Raw genomic sequence first — 23,823 nt, 5'->3', positions numbered from 1 at the left:
CGCATGTCTGTTTGCCCAGTCATCTGTCGCTCAATTGTCGGGGTGTGAGTGTCCGTTTACTGTGCATATTTGTTTGTCACTTTGCCAGTTGATAGAGTTCGCCTCGCTGGCTTACTGAATGGCTTTTGTGAACTGAACAGGGTATATTAGTGGTAGCAGTAGTTAGTCACACAGTTTTTGGGATATCGCACTGAAATTTTGCGCACGTTGTTTTCTCACTAAGGGGGTGCCCATTTATCGAAAGCGCCGTTATAGGACGACTATAGCATATAGCTGTCATATAAACTGAACGATCAAGCTTAAGTAGTTGTATGGAAAACTTATTTATTTCCCGAGTTATCTTCTTGAAATTTGGCAAAGATTATTGTTTAAGACAATGCTACAATCTCTGAAGAAATTGTTTAGATTGGCTTACTATAGCATATAGCTGCCATACAAACTGACTGCTCGGGCTCAAGCCCTTGTATGAAAAAATGTTTTATTTGACCAGTTATCTTCATGAAATTTGGCACAGATTATTGTTTAAGGCAACGCTACAATATCTCAAGAAATCGTTTAGATCGGACCACTATAGCATATAGCTGCCATACAAACTGACTGCTCGGGCTCAAGCCCTTGTATGGAAAATGTTTTATTTGACCAGTTATCTTCATGAAATTTCGCACAGCTTATTATTTAAGGCAACGCTACAATATCCCAAGAAATTGTTCAGATCGGACCACTATAGCATATAGCTGCCATATAAACTGAACGATCAAACTTAAGTTCTTGTATAGAAAACTTTTTTGTTTGTCAAAACATCTACCCGAAATTTGGCACATATGATTTTTTACGGCAACGCTACAATATCTGCAGAAATTGTTCAGATCAGACCACTATAACATATAGCTGCCATACAAGCTAAACGATCAAATTTGAGTTCTTGTATGGAAAATCAAGTCTTGCATGCCATCTTTTGTCTTTGTATAGGGTATTTTAGCTGCTACCGAAATGAACGTTTTTGTTGTTTTTATATTATTTGCGTTCCTGACATGCCGCCGTGAGTTGCCGCTGTCGGTCCTGTTGCTGTTGCTGACACCGTCACTGTCATTAGCGTCAACGTCAGCATCATCGTCAGCAAAACTGCACTCACATACAAGCATATGTACATAAGTGCGCCGTATTGTTGTTATTGCTGTCGGTATTTTTCGCCACTCATTGCTATTGTGTGCCTTGCCAAGAAACTGGTGGCTGCCGAGCGGCAACAACAGCAGCAGTGGCACATCAAACAATTTTCAATATTGGAACTTCCGATGACGGCAGCGAAAACGCAACAGCAACAAGCGAGATAAATACTAAGCTAAAACAACAACAACAGCGGCAACAATAACAACAACAACAGCGGTAGGTAGCTGCAGCAAACAAGCATGCCGACATACAAGCGATTTGCTGCAGCTTTATACAAGTATTCTTCTCGAGCGTGTCAGCGCTGACAGGTAGTCAGACGCGCTGACCGACAGACGGACACACGGTTCGACTTTTCTGCTGTTCGACGCGCTATTTATTTAGTGCGGGTTTTTTACTTGTTATTGTTGTTGGCATTACCGTGCTCTGTTGTGCCATTAACATTGTTGCTGTTTTTGCTTTAGTCACACGAAGCAAAATATTTGAGAAAAAAATGTACAAAAAAACAAGTCGAGCAGGTGACACCACCAAAGAAACACTTTCGCTTCACTTTTCGTGTGGACGCTTATTTATTTTATTTCGTTTCGTTTATTTTAGCCGCATTTTTATTGTTTTTGGTTTTTATTGTTTCAAGTTTCGTTTTCATTCTTTTTAATGAATTAGATTTTTGCGTTTTTTCTCGATTTTTTTTAAGTGTTTGCATTTGTTGTACATTAGGGCTTACACCTTTTAGCACCTAGCGAACGCAAACACACACACTTGTGTACATACACGCATACATTGAAACATATTTTTTCATATGCAACCAAAGTGTGGAATATGACCAAGCAAGAATCACAAAAATGTTTTGGAAAAATGTAAGAACCATAAAAATGCGCGACATAGCAACAACTATAACATATATACACACCTGCATATATACATACTTACATACATATGTAGTTATAGCAGCATATAAATACATAATGACTTTGAATGACAGCTAAAATATGTGACAAGTGTACATAAAACGTTTATGCTTTGGCAGTCGAACAGCTGAGCAGCACAAATTACACACGCAACAACTAACGCCAAACAACAACACAGTATTTGAAAAACATGCGACACATTTTGAACTTTTGCATGTTTTTGCCTTCGACACATTAGCATTAAGCCCACAGAAGAATGTTCAAGACCATTTATTTCGGTGGAAGTTAAAAGTTAAGGCTTCGGTTACACGCACTATTAGGAAGCGAGTGTTCGTGTGTGTGTTTCACGGCAAGTTGTCAAAATATACTGACTCATTTGTTTTTTAGTTACAAAAAAACTAATATTTTTCACAAATAGCGCTATATTATAAGCAAAAACAAACGAAACAATAACAAATAATAAATAAAAATATGAATATATTATGATATTTAATTATATAATTATGTGATATTAAAAATAAATAAAATATGCAGTTATAATGAAAAACTGTGAAGATTAAAGCTTACAGAACATAGAACAACAATAATTGTTTCGCTTGGTGGACTATATGAAAAAATAAAAAATTAAAAATATAAAAAAAAAATCGTGAAACATGTGTGAGATTGTGCTGATATCGGACCACTTTAGCGTATAGTTTTCATACAAAGGGAATGATCATACCCAAGTACATACATAAGTACATGTAAGGAAAACTTTTGTATTCTACGAGATATCTTCACAAAATTCGATATGAATTCTTGTCTAAGGACACGGTATAATCTCCGCAAAAATTGTTGAGATCGGACTACTATAGCATGTAGTTGTCATACAAATTGAACGATCGGAATACAGCCCTTGTATGAAACACTTTTTTATTTAACGAGATATCTTCATGAAATTTGGCATAGAATCTAGTCCAAGGCAAGGCTACAATATCCGAGAAAATTTACAAGATCGGACTACTATAGCATATACCTGTCATACAAACTGAACGATTAAACTCAAGCGCTTGTATGGAAAACTCTTGCATTTCCTTAGTTATCTTTACGAAATTTGGTTTAGATTCTTGTCAAAGGCAAGAAAAAATTGTTCCGAAAAAATTGTTGAGATCGGATCACTATAACATATAGTTGCCATATAAGCGGAACGCATCAGAGTTGAGTTTTTGTATGAAAAACTTTTTTATTTGAGGAAATATATACACGAAAATTGGCAACTAATACTGTTGGAAACAACGCTACCATATCTGAAGAAATTTTCAAGACCGGACCACCATAGCATATAGCTGTCGTACAAATCAACGCTCAAAAGCAATATAAAGATCATTTTATACACTTTTATGCTATAAACTGCGAAGGGTATTGTGGCTTTGGGTGCAATCGAAGTCAACGTCTTTTTCTTGTTTTTTTAATTTTTAATATTATTTCGTTAATGTTGACAATTTTATGTGCATGGTCTGCCCTTTATTGCACAATTACTACATTACTTCAAATTAAATTTTTTTTATTTCCAATATTTTATTAAAAAAAAAACATTTCTTTGTTTTCTCTTTTCTGTTATTTACTTTATTTTTTTTTTTTATTTGTTTATTTTAATTTTATTATTTATTTCTTTGTTTTCTCTTTTCTGTTATTTATTTTAATTTTTTTTATTTGTTTATTTCTTTTTCATTTGTTTATTTTTTTTTTATTTTTGTTGCTTATAATATTGCTTTTCTTGAATTATTTGGTTTTTCATTTATATTTCAATTATTTTTACTCTTCAAGTTTTTTCTTATTTGCTGTTACATTTCAAGTTTTTAAATAGTTTTTGATTAATATTTACCTTTGTATTCATTATTTTAAGTTTTTTATTTTTGCATTTGATTTTTTTTATTATAATATTACTTTTCTTGAAATGTTTTTTCTTTCTTTTCATATTTCATGTTTTTAAATATTTTTTTTTTAATAGTTTTCTTTAATTTTTATTTAATTTTATTTATTATTTTTTATTAGTTTTTTTTACGATAAGATTACATTTCTTTAAACTTTCTTTTTTTAAATTTCAATTATTCAAACATTTTTCTATTTTATGTTAAATAAATAACATTATTATTTTTATAGTAATTTACTTAAAATTGTCGGTTTTTTTTCTATTTATATTTCAATTATTTCACTATTTTCTTTTTAACATTTTTTCTTTGGTTTCACTTGTTTTTATTTCAGTTTTTTTATTTTAATTATTTTTTTTTATTTTAACTTTGTTTTAAATTTTTGTTTTGTTTTATTGTTTTAAATTTTATTATATTTTGTCTTCAATTTCTTTCTATTTTTAGCTTTTTGCTCTTTTCGGTAATTTCAATTTTTTCAATATTTTCTCTTTGAGAGTTTTCTGCTTCTTATTTTAATTTTTGTCTTTATTATAATTTATTATTTTATATTTTAATTTTTTTAATTTGATATTTTAATTTAAATTTTTTTTATTTTTATTTTTAAATCTTTTATTTTATTTAATTTTTTTTATTTTAATTTTAATGTTTTTTATTATAATTTATTTTTAGTTCAAGTGTTTTTTATTTTTGCTTTTGTTTTTATTTTATTTTTTGGTAATTATAATTTTTTTTATTTATTTTTTGTTAATTTAAATTTTTTTTATTTTATTTTTAGTTAATTATAATTTTTTTTTAATTTTAATTTTTTTTAGTTTAATAATTTTTAAATATAATTTTTTTATTTTAGTTTATGTCTATTTCAAGTTCTTTGTAATTTTATTATATTTTCTTATTTTTATAAACAAATTTTCTCCTTCTATTTGAGCTTACTGCTGACCAACTTCATCAACTAATTTCCATTATAACCGAAATTAGCCTTTATATCACGTTTTCACATTTCTCACAAACTTCCATATATACATACATATGTATATATGTATATACGCAGTGTTAATTATTTTTAATTTTCCAAATTCACATTAATTCACATTTTAGTACAATTTCATTGCCAAATGAGCTTCCAACACTTGGCATAAGCTCATACGATTATTGTACGCAAATGTGCATATAAAAAATAATTTGCATATGTGGCACCCTGTAATACACGTGCGCAATAACTTTGCAATTAAACGGCAAGAAGTGCAATAAAAGTAATTTTGTCCGCAATTTTAAATGTGTGCGTGCTACTAATTTTATTTGCTTTTATTTGTGTTTTTATTTCTGCGCAATAATCTTCAATTAAACACGCACATTTTATGTATGAGTTGGAAACGCATTTGAATTTTTAGCGAGCGTGGCTTTTAATCGTTGAACTGCTGGCCACTCGTTGAAGGATGAGTAAGCAAAAAGAGCAATTGATTGAGTTCATTTGACTTCAATTGATTTTACGAGCAGAGCAATATTGCAATCAACGGTAAATTTTTTACATGAGCATGTTTATTAAAGAGTGAATACCAAAGACAAATTTAAAATTATAATTTTGTTTTTCAACTATTTTGTTATTTTTATCTGCGCCGTTGGCGGCGACAGCGAAAATTGGCGCGAGCAGTGACAGCGTGCGCGTTTGATTGATGGATCAAGCGTGGCGTTAGCGGTAGTTCACGACGCCGACGCGACAACCTTCAGCAAGTTCAATAGCACCCGTCGTTGACGCCGGAAAGTGTTGAAAATGCGAGCTTTGGCCGCAGCGCCCAAAATGTAATCTCAAAGCAACAACGAAAATATCAACTACAGTCGTGCCTTAACGTATCAAAAATAATGAAAGGCGCGATTTAAAGCGGCGGTCGACCACACTGCCGCCAAACGCCAGACTTCAGCCAACAGCCCGAGCGCGCAGAGTTTTTCGACCGCAAAAGTAAATCGTTTGCATTCCAATTTCAATTCACTTTAATTTTACGCGTTTTAGTTGAATTTTTGTTTATCAATTTTGAAATTGTAACTCACTGTTTCTAATTTTTTTAATTATTATTATGATGAAATTTGCAACCGCATATTAATCAGTTTTCGTGGGAATTTGGTTACACCATTCAAATTCAAGCTTAAGATGAAGTGAACTGATTATTTTATAGCATGTTTTATTGACGCGCGCATATAAACACCCTTTACGTGTATAAATTACACGAAAAAACGTCCACCTCGTGAGCACTGAAGCTATAATACACTTCACAAGTAAAAGTTTCCGTACAAAAACTTGCTTTTAAACGGTCAGTTTGTGTGACCGCTATATGATATAGTGATCCGATCGAAAAAATTTCTTTGGACGTTGTGCCATTGCTTTGAAAAATAAGCCATACAAAATTTCATGAAGATACCTCGCCAAATGAAAAAGTTTTCATACAAAAACTTGTTTTTGAACGGTAAGTTTGTATGGCAGCTATATGCAATAGTGATCCGATCTGAACAATTTCTTCGGAGGTTGTGTTATTGCTTTGAAAAATAAACCATACCAAATTTCGTGAAGATACCTCGTCAAATAAAAAAGTTTTCATACAAAAACTTGTTTTTGAACGGTCAGTTTGTATGGCAGCTATATGCTATAGTGGTCCGATCTGAACAATTTCTTCGGAGGTCGTGTTATTGCTTTAAAAAATAAACAATACCAAATTTCGTGAAGATACCTCGCCAAATAAAAAAGTTTTCATACAAAAACTTGTTTTTGAACGGTCAGTTTGTATGACAGCTATATGCTATAGTGCTCCGATCTGAACGATTTCTCCTGAGTTTGTGTCATTGCTTTGAAGAATAAACCATACCAAATTTCGTGAAGACATATCGTTAAATAAAAAAGTTTTCATACAAAAACTTGTTTTTGAACGGTCAGTTTGTATGACAGCTATATGCTATAGTGGTCCGATAGCAACGGCTCCGACGAATGAGCAGCTTTTTGGCAAGAAAAGGATGTGTGCAAAAGTTTAGATCAGTATCTCAAAGACTAAGGGTCCAAAAACCATCGCTTGTAAGCCTAGCACAACGCGATCGCGCCACTTCTAACACCAAGCCACATACAACTCCACATATATTGTATATATCAAATCACTTCTGCCACGATTTACGCAAACGTCGAACAAGAAAAACAACAACAACAACTTGCTATAAGTACAGCGCATAAGTCGTCAACCGAGCATTTAGTTAGTCATTTCAGCGCTAATGAAATATTAATAAGTATAACCCAAGGTATAACTAATAAAACTAGAAACAAAACAACAAAAACAAAAACAATAGTTAGAAAGAAGGAACAAACTACCAACTTCCCGCAAGATCTCGGCAGATACACACATTCGAAACTTGTTTTTGTTGCTATTGGCCGTTAAAGGTCAGACAGCAAATCAATAGGAGCGGCCAGCAAGCAACTAATAGCCATACATACACACACACACAGAAACACGGCTAGACAACAACCAGTAAATTGCTGCGCTACGAACTGACGTTTCTTCACACCACTTTTTCATGCTACAAACACACATATCGCCACACAAAGCTGGATGTTTGTGTGTGTGTTTATATGCTGCCGATCACACGATCAGCATCGACTTGCTGACTAGGCGCCCGTGGGCCGGTCTGTTTTGTTCACACAATATAATGATGGCTACGTCAAAGCAAAACAAAAACAAGAAGCGCAGAAATCACCAACAGCGCTTAGAACCGGAGCAGGTTTACGAAGCGCTTTATACAAACCAAGCTGCGTTCAAACAGCTGGCGGTTTGGCTGAACGTTGAAAAATACAATAATTAACAAATGACTGCTTTTTTGTTCGAGGCGCGTGAAGACCAAGCTGGTGCAGACCAAATCAATGCAGTTTGCGGTGTCTGGCGGGGAGCGCAGGGGTCGTATTTTATTGTTTGGACAAACAAGTGATCATGTGCTTGGTAAATCGATAAATTATTGCTAGTCTGCGGATTCTTTTTTTTTCGAAAAGTTAAAGACAAAGCTTGTCTGCAGCGGTGAGATCATGCTAAGATGATGTCAATTTCGGTAATGTACATATAGACAAACGACGATGTTGTAGAATGACGACGATGTTCTCACCGAAGGTCGTCGATCATGTACTACCAATTACCGTTTTGTTGGGATGTTACAACCTAGCAAGGTTTAGAGATATGACCAACTTCCCCCGAAACAAAGTCCGTCCTCTTGGCACGCTCTATACTGGGCACTGTAGGCTAAAGAAACTCTATGTCCAACATGGCCATAGTCTATTGTGCAAACTGCCGGTTTTGCGACGTGGAACCGGAAACTCCAGAACGCCTGATTCTAGATCGTTCATTCTAGATCGTTTTTGCAATTTCCAGGTCCTTGGATCCATTTACGTGGACAGGGATCACATCACCTCTATTGGGGCCAGCAAGCTTTTGGAATTGTTCAGAGTGTTGGCCCTTGGTGACAATATATGATATAGAAGAGAGCTCTCTAACTAACATCTACTCTTTTTGGAAAACTGTTCTTGCAAAACTATAGCACTTTTTGATATTTTTGGTGGCTCATATAGATGATTACTTGATCACACTGATCCTATATCTCATTTCAATATTGATCTCATAGTTCTTCTTCTTCTCTTAAAGAAACGAACTGAAACTGAGCGATCACACTGAAGTTCTTGTATGGGAAACTTTTTTCTTTTAGAAGATATCTTCACAAAATTTGGCATGGATTATTGTCTATAGCCACGGTACAATCTCCGAAGAAATTGTTCGGATCGAGCTACTATAGCTTATAGCTGCCATACAAACTGAGCGATTTGAGTCCAATCTTTGTATTATTAGAATTATTTATTGCGGAAGTCATAACAGACTTTTAAAATACTCAATGATGATACTAAAAATCTCACTTCAGAAAGCTTGGCACTTCTTACTGAATCATAAAAAATCTCTAACACTTCGATCTTCGCAGATAACATACATCACCGAGAGTAATGCTCCCAGCAAAATAATTACAAAAATATAAACATTTAATTTACTTAGTTAGCCGCACTATTGTGTGCCCGGTGGCGGAAAGATAAAATACAAAAGATAACACGCTAATGACACAACAGTGCCGCAAGTAACAGAAACAAGGAAACGGCAATGAAAAGAGAGCAAGCAAAAAACACTAAATAAAAGAGCCGACAGGAAGATCAAAAGAAATAAGCGGCACAGAATCAGAGTGAGAGCCGGAGCCGGAGACCGAGTCAGAGCCAGAGCTGGAGCACGTAGAATGACACAGAGTGCAATGCAAGTGTATAGCTAGCGGTTAGATACACACACACCGAAGTGATATGATTGCAAAGCGAATAAACTTGCAACATGGCAGGTGGTAAGCGCAGAGCTGCATACAGTTACACAGCGCATATGAGTACACGCGTGGCGAATGTGAGCGGCGGCGGTGGGGTAATGACACAAAGATGATCGTGCCGCGCGTGAATAGTAAACAAATCAGCAGCGACCAAACAACGCTAATCTCGTGTGGGGAGGTGGAGTGGCGATTGCGCGAGTTTTAGAGCCGCTTCGAGCGGTTGAGTGACTGACTGGCAAATAGGCGCGAGAATCAACACTCTGACAAACGAGTTCCAAAGCAAATAAACAAATAATAAAAGTAGGCGATTAAATATTTGTGCCGCGACGAGTGAATGTAAAGCACAACGAGGCAATGGCAGACTGGCTGTGACGCTAAAAACACGGCCTGACACAGTGACACTGCAGCAAACGAGTAAATGGCAAGTGAGTGGATTAAATGCAACCCTCCAAGAGGCTAATCGCAGTGTTCAAAGAATGGACGCGATTGAACTTTTCATTTGACTTGGCGCCGGCAACTGCAGCGCAAGCGCCCATCCCACACACAAGCCAGCTACGACGACAAGCGACAGCTTGCTTTAGTTGGCTTTGGAAGTGTAAATGGTTGCAAATCACTGAGCGTGCAACTAAATTGCTGTAGCACCCACATAAACATAGTAACAACAACAATTTTTGTGCTGGAAAATCACGAACAGAGAATGAGCACAGAAAGAAGAATATTGGCAGTTGTTGTAGATTTTTGCTATTTAATGATTTTGTTGTTGTCTTTTTATTTGTGTCCTTTTTTGTTGTTGTTGTTGTTGTTGCATAATTATTTATGTTTGTTTAATTTTGTGTGTTTTAACTTGTTGTTGTTGTAGTTATCTTTTGTTTTTGTTGTTGTTGTCTCCTTTCTTGTTGTTGCAGTTGCTTTGTTGTTGTCGTTATCTTCTTTGTTCTTTTTTCGTCTAGTTGTTGTTGTCTTCCTTGTTGTTGTTGCCTCTTTATTGATGTTACTTTGTTGTTGTTGTTATCTTCGTCCTTCTTCTTCTTGTCTTCTTCTTGTTGTTGTTCTCTTCTTTTTGTTGTTTTTTTATTTTTTTTTTGTTGTTGTTGTTGTTGACGAAGTGCTGTTACAGTTACGCGCATTACTGATATTGCCGCAGCAGTCCCCATCACTGCTGCCAACCATAGCAACTGTTGTTGTCGTTGTTGTTGCTGCTGTTATTGCTTTAGTTATTATCACGTCACTCGCTGTTAGCTTAGCTGTTACAGCTCCGTTGTGCCATTATTCCAATTCTAAGTGTCAGTAAGGCAAACAGTCAGCCAACTAACTCGCCAGTGAATGCCAGTCAGTCAGTCAGTCAATCAGACAGTACGGCGGCGCGCAGCGCAGTCAATTAGCGTGGCGCGTCGTTTAAACCTACAGTTGTTGCGCGCTGTTTTTTCTGACGCGCCGTTGTTCGGTTCTGCTTGGACGCACAAAAGCGCAACAGTCAAGCGCTAACGAACGCTAACCAAGCGCAGCAATATCCACAACAACAAAAACAACAACAAGCAATAATCAGAGTAATACGAGATATATTAGTAACTGGCAACAATACAAATCATGTACAGTGGCTAAAAATATGAGTAATATGAGTAATATGAGTGGCCCAAAAACAACAACACCGAAACGATGTTAACTAACTGAACATCCAGGCCCGCTTGGCAACCGAAAAACTCACAGTACAACACATTTGAGAATGTGTAAAATGTGGAGAACGTGGAAAATGTTGCAAGGGTATGCCTGTGTAACGAAGATGGAGCACAAAAAGTGCAGCGTGTATGGGCGCAGCCCTGCCTGCGGCCAGCAGTCAGTCACTAAGTTAGTGAAGCAAGCGGCCAGCGGCGCGCAGTCGGCCAAGCAGCTAACCAAGCGCTGAATCAGTTAGCGAATTATGAAAAATAAATACGTGTGTATTGAAGAAATTAGCGAATTGCAGTTGAAATGAGGTTTAGTTAGCTCTGTGTGTAATACACATGGGTACGAAAGGTAAATACAAGTAATGTTATTGAGCATTTTTGTGCCAATAACTGGTGATCGGTGAACTGAATTTTCTACACGTGTAGATAAATATTATTATATTATTGAAGTAGCTTTTATTTATTTGCAGTATATTATTTGCGAATAACAATACGTAGCGGCTGAAAGTGGTTACGCGCAGACGAAAATTATAGGCTTTATCTAGCTTTCCATTTTGTTCGAGAAAAGAATTGCATGAGGTAAGAAAAAAATATAGAAAATTTTCTAAATATCGCTGCTATGGTTTTTATAATACTTATATTCATATTATTTTTATACCTTGAAGAGAATATATCCTCAGATATCCAGTATAGCCATCGCTACCATAAAATTGACTGATGACAATTCAAGCCTTATATGGAAAACTTTTTTATTTGAAGAGATATCTTCACGAAATTTGGCAGCGATTATGTTGTAAAGATATACTACAATCTCCAAAGAAATTGTTCAGATCGGTTTACTATAGCATATAGCTGTCATACAAACTGAACGCTCAAAATCAAGTTCTTATATGGAAAACTTTTTTATTTCACGAGATATCTGCACGAAATTTAACAGGCATTATTATTTGAAACAAAGATAAAATATCCGAAGAAATTGTTTAGATCCGATCACTATAGCATATAGCTGCCATATAAACTGAACGCTCAAAATCAAGTTCTTATATGAAAAACTTGTTTATTTTACAAGATATCTTCATGAATTTTGGCATCTATTATTTTCTGAAGCAACGCCATAATATCCGCAAAAACTTTCAAGATCGGACAACTGTAGCACACAGCTGCCATACAAACTGAACGCTCAAAATAAAGTTCTTATATGGAAAACTTTTTTATTTCACGAGATATCTGCACGAAATTTGGCATAAATTACTTTCCAAGTCAATGCTTTAATATCGGAAAATTTTTTATAAATCGGACCACTATAGCATATAGCTGCCATATAAAGTGAACGCTCAAAATCAATATCTTGTAAGAAAACTTCATGATATGAAAGTTATAACAGCTGGACTTCACTTCTTTTCCACTTTTTATAATTAATATATATTTTTCTAAAGCATTTCGCTAAATTTTTCATTACTTTCATTCAGCAGCAATAAATTATTCAACTTTATTTACTTTACCAATAAGACGACGCATTTTGAGCACCCAATTAAAGTAAAGCAATCCGCACCGTTAAAAGTAATACATAAATTAAGACTGAAGAAAAGTGAGTACTTAATTATGGACTTCACTACAATGTGTAAGTATGTATGTGCAACTCTTTTAGAATCGTTTAACCAAAAAAAACTGTTTATCTGCAGCAACAAACTAAATACAACAACTGTCAAGACGTTTCAATTCACAGCACGTTTTGCTGTACGATTGGCTTTTGGGGTCACCTACTTTTAATTTCAAACTCATTTACGCGCTCGAAAGGTGTAATGACAGCAAAAATGGAGAGTTTTTCTCCACTTTTATGGGATATTCTTTGCTTTGTTGCGCTTTTGGAAAGCATTTTAGTAACGCGTAGGAATGTTAACAATATTTGTGATCAAAAAAAAGGAAAAATCTTTATAAAAAGGTGGCTGAAAAAACAGTTGAAAGTTGGTTATACACTTCATTTGGTAATAAATACAGAAAAAAATGGAAAAGCAAGACTCTTACAGCTCGTTTGAAGACAAATATCCGTGTAGGACAACTAGAACAAGCCTTGCAAAAGACCCTCCAAAAGACTTGAGATCATGGAAGAGTTAGCAGAAAACTAAAATTTGTTCATTGATTAAGGAAAGTGTAGTTAGTATGCGCGTTAGCCTGGCATAACCAAAGAAACACCAAGTTAACGCTCGAGCGAACTGCTAATACCTACTTTTTTCGGTTCATAATGGAATTGTTTTGCTAAAATTGCTACAAAACTTCAATACAAAAAGCTGAAAAGCAACTTAGTTCTCATCAATATCGATAGTATAGCTTCTGGGCAGCTGTCAACGTTTTTTTTTTGTTTCTTGCTATTTTTTGAAAACTTTTATAAAATAACGCTCTTTATTGAAAACCTCATCACAGCAAAAATAACGCAGAACACAAACGTCAACTTCATTTTATCAGTTAATTAATTTTCAAATCAATCAGCTGCTCCACGACGCACACAAATAATTAGCGTGAAAATTGCACGAAACAGTACAGGCTTCGGGCTTCTGGAAAAATCAGCTCACTTTATGCGCTTGCAAGACAATGAAAATCATTGAACGCTTATCCAATCACTTAATTTCGCCGCACACACTTTACGGCACATGCCAACACTTTTTATTACAATTTTCTCAGCCTTCAAACACACACTTCAATCACAGTTTATGGCACACCATTGACATCCATTCGATGAGAAAGGTCAACCGCACGCCGCGCGCTGCTACAAGCCCGAGCGACTAAGCGCAGCCAATACATCCGCCCGCTTACAACACAATTCTTATTTGAATGGAAAATCCATTTGCATCTGAGGAATGGAAAAGCCGTTTCCTTGACAAGTAAATCGAAAGACACACACCCACAACCGCATACCTACCAACTGACACAACTGACAGCTGGGCTTACGATAAACTTGCCGTGGTATACGAGTATCTGGCTGCTAGATTTGTGTATGATTCGAAGCAATCACGTCAAAAGGCGACGTTATTTAATATCTATGCAATTCAATCAATTTTTAAGTGGTAAGAACGTTGAAGGTAAGCACCAGCACACAGCGTACGTAGGCAGTGAGCTTGTTTGAGGGTCGAAACGAGGCAGTGCGCTTGTTTGAGGATCCAAACGAGATTGTGAGAAGGGTATGATGGCGCTTTGGCCGCGTTTAAATACAATTCATTTCCGGCGAATATTTATTTCGTGCTTCCTACTATCTCCGCAGCAAACGGATATGATTTAAAGTAAAGCAAGATATTGTAAAGCGATTGCTAGACAGCTTTATAGCGATGCTTGGCGAATGAAAAAGTATGGACTTTGCATGCAGAGTTATGGACTTTGATGCTATGAACCACTGCCAGCCGCATGGCGCACAGCGGAGCCTACAAAATCTTTCATTTCCTAACGGCTGCTGAATATCTAATTTCCTGAAGGCTACCACAACCGCACAGCAACTGCTTCCTCTGCTTCTACTTGTACTTCTGCCTCTTCTTTTTCTGAATTTTCTGCTTCTTCTATAACTAAAGCGATAATTATACTTATGGCTAAAAGTCGCCAACAACAATGCTTTGCTGCTGCTGCTGTCGGTTAGCGTTGCTGACCGAGTGCCTTACAAAACGCCAGCAATCGACACCAGGCCAGACTGGATTTAATTGCCATTGCCCACTGCGTGAGTGGCGCTCGCTCAATCGGGCAACTCGCGTATATGCACAAGTGCATATGTGTTTGTTTATACAAGTTTCAAGTGCGTTTCTTGCGCTGGCTCAGTGGTCGGCTGGCTCCTGCTTTCCTGACTGGCCGCTTGTTGACAGCCAGCCAGCCAGCTGCTCTATTCCAGCTAAGCGGCGTACTACTTGAACGCCTGTGGCTGACACAATTACGCTAACTTGTACGCCAACACCAACACAAACACGCACACACATACACATATACTGAACAAAATACATATACTATGTGTTGAAATGTAAGCACGAAATTCGAGCTCTCATGGCGGTCAAAATGGCTTATACATATTTTAAAACAAAAACAAAAAATGTTATAAAGTAAGCAAGTTTGTATATAAATATTTGTCCATAGAAGAAGTCAGCGCATCCAGTCGACTTCTCAAATGACTTGAACGCTGAGAACATTCGTCACTGCGACGAAACTGCTGTTGACTGTGATTATGAGGATTATTTGCCCAACGGCACACACACACATATATACACAAGCATACAGCTTTTGAAAAGCACACACTTCGGCTGTTTGGCTCACTCACTTAATTTTCATTTATAATTTTATTTTTATTTTTTTTTTTTGTATTTATTCCAACAAAAAGTCGTCGAATTTCACCAGTTTCGCAACTGTTTGCAGCGATTTTCTTCAAATTCAGCACATTTTTGCACACTCAACATCTGTTTTGCACTTTTCACACACGAAGAACGTTTCGCGAAATTGCCAAAGCATACAAAATTGCATTTGGCTAGCTTACGGCGAACGTACCGTTGTTGTTGTCACGCTGTTGTGCGCTTTTCAATGTTCAAAGCGTCAATTGTCGTTTTTTGCGCGTCGTACGAAAGTCACAACAGTGAAACAGGTCAGGCCTGTAATGTACCAGCGACCATTTAAACTACCGAGCGATCGAACGACTAAGCTGTATAAGCGTGCGCTCACTCTATTACTACCGGAGATACAACCAGTCTGACCAAAAGAAATTTTCATACTGAAGCAACTGAAAACCGCTCTGACTCTGAACAACTTGAGCTGAACTGCACTGTGTTGACGATGCCGCCGCTGCCGACGACGACGACGTTGATGATGACGACGACCTGTATGGCAAGCATCACAATCAGCCACAGCAAATCAGCCGACAGCCACTCGTGTACGTTGGAGCAATCGGAGTCGTCGCAGTTGCTGCTGTGCTGCGTCTGTGTTCGTATTTTGGCACCATTGTGCTAAAAATACGAATACAAAAGGCAGTGTAACTGCGACTGAGACGACCTGGCGTTGACGCCACCGTTTATGGCAACGTCTTCGTTAGCAGCAACGCTAATGACGTTGAGATGATGAGGAACAGTGGTGAGAAATGCTGCACACCTGCAGTAATTATATTTTCGAGTATTTGGGGGAACATGTGTAGGCGTAAATATGTATTTATTTATTTATGCAATAGCAAGAAAATATATATTTAAAGTATAGAAAAAATAGCTGTAAGCTTGTAGGAAATACTAACAGTTTTCCACATAAAATTATAGGAACGGAAATTTCGTTAAAGGAACCGGATTTGTAGAGTTAAAACCGTAGCAGGGCGACAAAATTTATTTGTAAGGGCTTAGCTTATATTAAAAAGTCTTACCAAGTTTAGTATATATCGAAATCGAAAGGTCGGTAAATATTTGTACATACCTGAAAAGAGAGAAAGAAAGCAATATTTAATATAAAATTAAGCTGGAAGACATTATTTTAAAAAATATTTAGAAAAAAAATTGTAGAAAAAAATTAGAAATTTTTTAATCATCCAATACTTTTTTATACTCTTGCAAGATGTTACTACAGCGTATAATAGTTTTATTCACATAACGATTGTTTGTATCACCTAAAACTGATCGAGAGATATATAGGGTTACATACGAGTATATACAAAAGATGAGGATGACAAAACGAGTTCATGGTCAATCTAATCGGCCTACTGAGAGCACTATTTGCAAAACCATCACCCATCTTGAGACCCAGCATTCATTATTGGATAATATTCGAGCGAATAGACCACGTCCAGGACGCAGTCAAGAAAATATACTTAGCAGCCGTAACTGTGAGTGTACAAGAAGACCGTGAGGATTCGATTCGGCGCCCATCGTACCAACTCGGACTGACGTATGGCTCGACTTGTGGCATTTTACGTCGAGATCTTAAATTGAAAGCGTACAAAATACAGCTTGCGGATGAACTGAAGCCGCTCGACCTTCCCAAGCGTCTTCGCTTCGCTCTATCGGCTCTTGAAAAGTTCCAAGAAATTCCGACATTTCTGAACCAAATTTTGCTTAGCGTTGAGGCCCATTTAGGACGAAGAGCAACCTGAAGAGATTCCGGAGTTGCCATTTCATGCAGAAAAAAAAAACGGTTGGTGTGGTTTGTGAGCCGGTAGGATCATCGGTCCATATTTCTTCAAAAATAATACGGGTGAGAACGTAACCGTCAATGGCGACAGTTATCGCGGCAACTATTTGATGCCTGAAATTGAAGCTCGTGATCTCGGCGACATCAATCAAATAATGGATTTATTGAGAAAACACTTCGATGAGCAGATAATTTCACGTTTTGAGCAGGTCGATTGGCATCAAAATCGTGTGATATCACACAGTTAGGCTTTTTCCTATGGAGGTATGTAAAGTCTGAAGTCTACGTGGACAATGTTTGCTTCAAGCAAATATCACGCGTGCCATTCGCAAGTTACCAGTCGAAATTCTCAAAGGAGTCAATGGTTGGACCATGCACACATATAGTGCCATGGAAGTGTGTCACCTTATCACCAAAAATTGTGCGAATCGAGAAGAATCTAGGTACCGAAAACGCTCAAGAATCTAGGTACCGAAAATGCGGATACAGTGCCTATAGTTGACTTTTGATCGAAAATATCGGTCAGAGTGTGATATATCTATATAATTTAAAATTTGCGGAGAATGTGACCTAAAAGCAAATGAATTAGGTACACTATGCTGTAAAAATATAATAACCGTGGACAACGAGTTCTCTCTGTCTTTAGTAGACCATCGCGCTTTACTAAAGGTTGGAAGAATCCGATCCAATACTTTTACTAAGAACAGTAGGGTACTTAAACGACGGTATTCGAACTAAGAATGAATGAGTTAGTTCAATAATTTCTACTTAAGGTATGAAGAACTAATAGAAAAATGACCTTCAGATATCTATATCTAGAAATATATCTGACAAGATGAGCTTCAAAACCTGTTTATCAAAAAATACAAGTAAAAAATGTTGGATCTCAAGAAAAATATTAAATCTACATTATGTTCCAGCCACTGCAGTCCAGTCAACACGACCTCATAATGTCTCCAGTCACTTCTAATGCCAGCTGAATCTTTAGTCCCATCTCAGACGTTGCTGCGCTGTGCTTCTATGCCATTGCGATAAACCAACAGCCAGCTCGGAAGCACACAGCCAATGGAGTCTTCTCGACTTTCCTATCCTACCTGACAGCCGCTATCAGCTACTTAACCATCAAAATGCAACGCGCTTAGCATACTAATTCCGATAAAGCCACGTTTGGCCAAAGCAATCCCAAATACAACACTAACAATAGCAACAACGGCAATTTAATGGCACTAACAAACCAACAATTGAGCACTAAAACTTTACAAAGACCGAAGACACAACCAAAAAAAAAAATTGAAAACAAAGGGAAATGGACTTGCTGAGTGCAGAGTCCGAGTGCTGTTGTAGTGAATGAATAAATAGTGAAGCAGAAAAGTGGTGCCACTGTGCGACCGAGAACCGAGTCATGGGCAGTGCAACTATAGAATCAACGCCACTGGAATACCAAATGCAAGGCATAAAGCAATAAAATGAACAAAGCAAGAAACAAGAGACAAGAAAAAACAAATAAAGAACGGAAAACGCAGAGAAACTTTGCATACAAGTAGAAATCTATAGCACAAGCTCCACTTACTGCAGCGATTGCACACAATTGCTTGCTGAGAGTCAAAGCTACGAAGAGCATGTGTGGTATTGAAAGTAACTGTGCTGGAGCAGCTGATGACAGGTGTGGGAGAAAGGGAGAGAGAACTGGAGAGCGAGAGTGTGTGTGTGTGTTGGGAAGTGAGGCAGTAAATGCCAGCGACCACTTGTTTAATGCTGTTTTTATAGCTTTGGCTTAGCCAAATGGCCTAGTCGTCATATGGTTTCACTGCAGCACCACTTTTTGCTGTGTTGTTTTTGTACTGCGCTTGTTACTTTACTGGTGTGTATATGATTTTACCGTTTACTGCAGTGCTTGGATATTGTCTCTCATTTGCCAGTTAGTAATTGTCAGCTGTGTGTTGGAAACATTGTTGAAGCGCTCATGTGGAATAGCAATAATTTTCAAGAGAGATTTATTAATGCTAAGCGCGAGTTGACAGTCGGCAGAGCACGTGATAGTTAGTGAAGACAGAACAGTGTTAGAAATTTAAAAAAATTCTGACATTATATCGTCAAGAAAAGCTTTAAGATTTTAGAACGAAGTTAATTGAAATCGATTAGGAACAGAATCTTTAGGTTAGGATTAACTCAAAAAAATCTGGAAAAATCCTTGGAGAGGCTTGAACAAAATTAACACAAGGTGATCTAGAAGATCAATGATAAAGCTAACTTGAAGATCGTGCTTACAATCAAGATCAGAAGATCAGCTTAAATGAAACGCTCTCACCACTTCTCGCCACACAGCTTCTTTAAAGTCTAACCACGCTTCTTCCAAGTCATAACTCAAAACCCTCACAGCTAAACAAATAAACGAGAAAATATACCTACAAAGCTACATACGTGTTAACTTTTATGTAAATATAAATAACTGTTACACATTTCTTGCATCATCGGTTCTCATCTTTCGTGCTTCCCTTTCCCTCACGCCTTGCTTCTATTAGCTACAACTGAATAGCACAAATTTTACGATTATCATCCAAATAACGTTTACAAAATGTTCATAAAACGATGAGATAAATGCTTACAAATCAACAACAACAAATAAAGAGTTAGAAATAAAGTGAAATAAAAAAAGGCAGCAGATGAAGAAAGAGATTAACGGCAAACGAGCCAAAGAGTAAAGATTACCATAAATACAAAAGTCACACACATATCTATGTATGTACGTATGGGCAGCAACGACAATATGATAGACATTATGACTGGTCTAAAAAAATGTTAACTTCGGCTGCACGGAAGCTATAATACCCTTCAGAACCACATGAGATTCTATACAAGAACTTTAAAGGAACACTCAGTTTGTATGGCAGCTATATGCTATAGTGCTCCGATCTGAACAATTTTTAAGGAGTTTGTAGCGATGCTTTGGAAAATAAGCCATGCTAAATTTCGTCAAGATAACTCTCCAATTAAAAAAGATTTCCATATAAGGACTTAACTTCGATCGTTGAGTTTGTATGGCAGCTATATGCTATAGTGCTCCGATCTGGACAATTTCTTCGGGGTTGGTACCCTTGCCTTGAGCAATAATCCATGCAATTTTTCGTGAATATATCTTGTCAAATAAAAAAGTTTTCCATATAAGGACTTGATTTCGATCGTTCAGTTTGTATGACAGCTATATGCTATAGTGATCCGATATCGGCGGTTCCGACAAATGAGGAGCATCTATGTGAGAAAAGCACGTGTGCCAAATTTCAAATGTATATCTCAAAAACTGAAGAACAGACAGACGGACGTAGCCAAATTGACTCAGCGCATCCAGCTGATCCCTTTTATACACATCTTTTTTAGGTTCTCAGACGTTTCCTTCTCTTAAAAACTGTCTCTAACTGTATTTCAAACTTTGTGTCAAACTTAATAAACCTCGTTTAGGGTATAAAAATATGGCTAACTTATATATCAACAAGCCTAAGTGGAGGCATAATGGATGTAAAAGCTGTAAAAGACAGAAAAGGGCAGACACATTAATGACAGCGGCTGACAGCTGACACTTGCTAGCCCACAATAGTTAAACCGAAGACATACGAGCACAAAAAGCCATGTTTGTAACGACTGAGATTTTCAAACGAAAATAGAAAGAGGCAGGCAGCAAATTGCATCAAAGGAGAAGCTGTGTAGTTATAAAGGAAGTGCAGAGGTTAATGGTTTGTGGCGTGAGAAGTATTTGTACTTCTGTTAATCTAATGGATTTAGTATATATTCATACTTGGCTTTAGTGAAACTGACTTTGATCCTAAGTTCAAACCTTAAAATGTTTATGACGATTATTCGTTGAAAACTTTTTTGCACTTTGGAAATGAGGGCTCCGCAGAACAAATGAATGGAGTATAATTTTTATTGAGATAACTTATATATTGGCCGATGTATGTGGTATAAAACCAATGGGAAGTTCGAAAATCTTACGTATATGGAGGCCAAGAGAAGTATTAATCAGGTTCAGCCCATATTTGACATTCGGACATAATATCATTACGAAAGGATACTCTGCGAATTTCAGTTATATATCTCAGACTTTTACTATAGTACAGGTCATCGTTCTAACGTCTGCGATATTCGCTATTGCCAATGCGCAAAGGACCACAAGTCTTCCGCGGAGCCTTTCTCTCGAAAAGAGAATGGAGTCATGTGTAGAAGTTCACGGAAGTGAGGAAAGTTCTCTTGACGCCATTCGCTTTGGAGTGGCCAGAAACGAGCTCACGACTTCCGGTCTTAGATCAAGTAGTTTTTGGGTAGCCAAAAAGTATCCGTTTGAAGGCGAGCTAAAGTAAGAAGGCCTCCCTTCCTCTCGCTTGTACACTGGTTTTGGGACCCGCCACGTAAAAAAAACTCACAATGAAAAGAATGATGATGATAGACCACATTTTGAAATATAAATACATTCTTTAAATTTAAACCAAGTAAACTGCCTTTGGAGACACACTGTACCTTACTATGTACATGAAGTGCCAAAAACGGGTTTAATGACAAAATCTTAGAATCAGGTGCAATGGGTAAGGTGTTAAATTGAAAATGAAAACTAAAAAGCTTCTCGCCTCATTTTCACTTTGTGACGCTACCTCAACTACAGGGGTCCCCCAGCGCTGAGTGAGTATAAAGAAAACAGCTGGAAATGGAAGAAGGAAAGAGAACTGCTGTGAAAAGTTATTGTTTAGGGCAGCTTAACCGTTGTATGGAAGGGCCAACAAATGGCAGATGAGACCGCGCCAGTGGTGCAGTGCTTAGATTGGGTTTCTTGTATGTGTATGTGTGTGCGTGTAGGGGAACGACTCCAACTAGCGCACGCTCGTTGCTTTGTTGCTGCTTTAGTTATTGTTTTAGTGTTAATATTATGTATTATTACAGCTATTATTATCGTTGTTGTTGTTTAATGATGTCAATGTGGGTCTTCATACATACACAAGCACTGCGGCAGTGTGACATACATACATACAAACAATGGGGACAACAGGAACTATTTGAATGAAAAACAAACACATTTTCTTTCACCTTAATTTTATTTAATGGAATACTGAGAAAATCTGCTGAATGCCAGCAATAACAGCAAAAAATAATAACAATAACAACTATATATCTCTGTGTGTGTGTATGTGTGTGTGTAAAAAATAATGACAGCTTTAACGAAAACATGCAGATTATAGGCGCGTAGAGGCTGTGAGCTGGTGGAAACCGGCCAGCGGCGGCAGCAGGAACCGATTTACTAACAACAACAGCAACAACAATTACAATAATTACGGCAACAAGCGCGCTAGCAAGTAGAGCAAGCGGAAAATAGCGTAGGCAAACGTAGTTGTCGTAAATAGCACATATACTATATATATATATAAATATATATATATACTTCTATATTGTATTTGTAACAAAATTAGAACTTTTGCTGTTGACAAATGTCCAATGACAACCCGGCGGCCCGTACATCCAACAATTAACAACAGCATCAATTCACAGTGTGGCGCAATGCGGCCGGCCGGCCAGCAAGGCTAAAATGCCAAAAATAGTTTCCAATGCCTGTAGTTACATACAATAACAGCAACAACAAAGAATCAGCAGGCCCCTAGCAACACGCACACGCAGGAAGAGGAAGAAAGCCACAGCGGGTGTTGCAACAGCGCGCTGTAATTTCGGGTCCCCAAACAGCTGTTTTCATTAATTGCTGTCGGCTCGCTGTCTCTCTATACTCCGTGTGGCTCCGCTGCAGCTCATATTCCACTTCCAGCATGTGCGTTGCTTTTCATGCGTTCGCGCTCACATGACCCTGTTTCCTTTTTTACCAGCCAGCAGCACTGCAGTTAGACCTCTAACCCTTTTTCATTTCCTTGTAACATTTTACGGCCTGTTCTCAATGCACTTTTCTTTTGAACAACTTTTATGACCACCAGCGTGAGTAAGAACCAGTCGGCCAGCGATTCAGAGTCAAAAACGGCGCAGCGCAATCGGTCTTTTGCACTCTGGGATATCCGTTTTCATCTGTCCGACCTGCGCGGCGAATTGTGCAACCAAACAGCAGAAAATCATTCATTTATACCCAACTCATATTTTTTTCGGTAAATGAGATCAACTTGTTTTTTATTTTTCACTTTGCTACGCCGCATGTAGTTTTTAGTGGAAAAATTTCCACCATCCGGCTAAATGAATGAGTGAATGAGTGAGTATCTGATCTGAAATTTTGCATCCGTCCTTTTCTTTCCAAGAAGCTGGTCATTTATAGGAAACGTCGATATCGGACCACTATAGCATATAAGGTAGGTTAGATGGCTGTTCCAGAGAGATCGCACTTGGACTGATATATGTAGTCCTTTGTGAAGCCACAGAAAAGAAGAAGTCCCGTGTTCGAACTAACAAATTCACAAAACGCTTTTAGAGGCCAATACAAATTTGCACAGGCGTTTAATTTTCATTCCCGCCAGTTCGGTGGGATGTCTGAAGGTATGCGCTTCCAAGCCTTTAAGCCTTGACCTCCAAAACTCGAGACAGTCACGAAGCAAGTGTTAAGATGTTTCCACCTCGTCTTCTGCCATACAGCTTCTGCAGATGGCGTCTGGTAGGATACCCTACCTTACAGCCTGGACGCCCCTAAAACTAAGGAGTGGCTAGCTTTACTGA

At 37.4% G+C, this 23,823-nt stretch overlaps 2 protein-coding genes and 1 long non-coding RNA gene across 5 annotated transcripts in view; 1 reads left to right on the top strand and 2 right to left on the bottom strand.

Annotated features, from left to right (window-relative positions):
• LOC105225920 (mitochondrial import inner membrane translocase subunit TIM14) overlaps nucleotides 1-23,823 on the top strand; it is a 211,740-nt gene that overhangs the window by 158,578 nt on the left and 29,339 nt on the right. The gene's annotated exons all lie outside the window — the stretch shown is intronic.
• The window catches only part of LOC105222411 (MOB kinase activator-like 2), a 115,861-nt gene that overhangs the window by 78,027 nt on the left and 14,011 nt on the right, over nucleotides 1-23,823 (bottom strand). The window contains exon 1 of one of the 3 annotated variants that reach the window (XM_049457141.1): nucleotides 15,302-15,948. The exons of 1 other annotated variant lie outside the window; for it this stretch is intronic. The gene's annotated coding sequence lies outside the window, so the exon portion shown is untranslated. Of the gene's footprint in view, nucleotides 1-15,301; nucleotides 15,949-23,823 lie in introns of those variants that run through there. One more of the 3 variants, XM_049457142.1, reaches the window with a different exon arrangement.
• Nucleotides 4,770-15,273, bottom strand: LOC125778612 (uncharacterized). The gene is made up of 2 exons (XR_007422820.1): nucleotides 6,700-15,273; nucleotides 4,770-6,546 (listed from the first exon to the last, which is right to left on the bottom strand). It is a non-coding gene; the product is annotated as an uncharacterized LOC125778612 (long non-coding RNA).

This window comes from Bactrocera dorsalis, chromosome 5, assembly GCF_023373825.1.
Source record: "Bactrocera dorsalis isolate Fly_Bdor chromosome 5, ASM2337382v1, whole genome shotgun sequence".
Classification (NCBI taxonomy): Eukaryota; Metazoa; Arthropoda; class Insecta; order Diptera; family Tephritidae; genus Bactrocera; species Bactrocera dorsalis.
The sequence above is the reverse complement of the archived record's forward strand: the minus strand, read 5'-3'. Positions and strand labels throughout refer to the sequence as shown.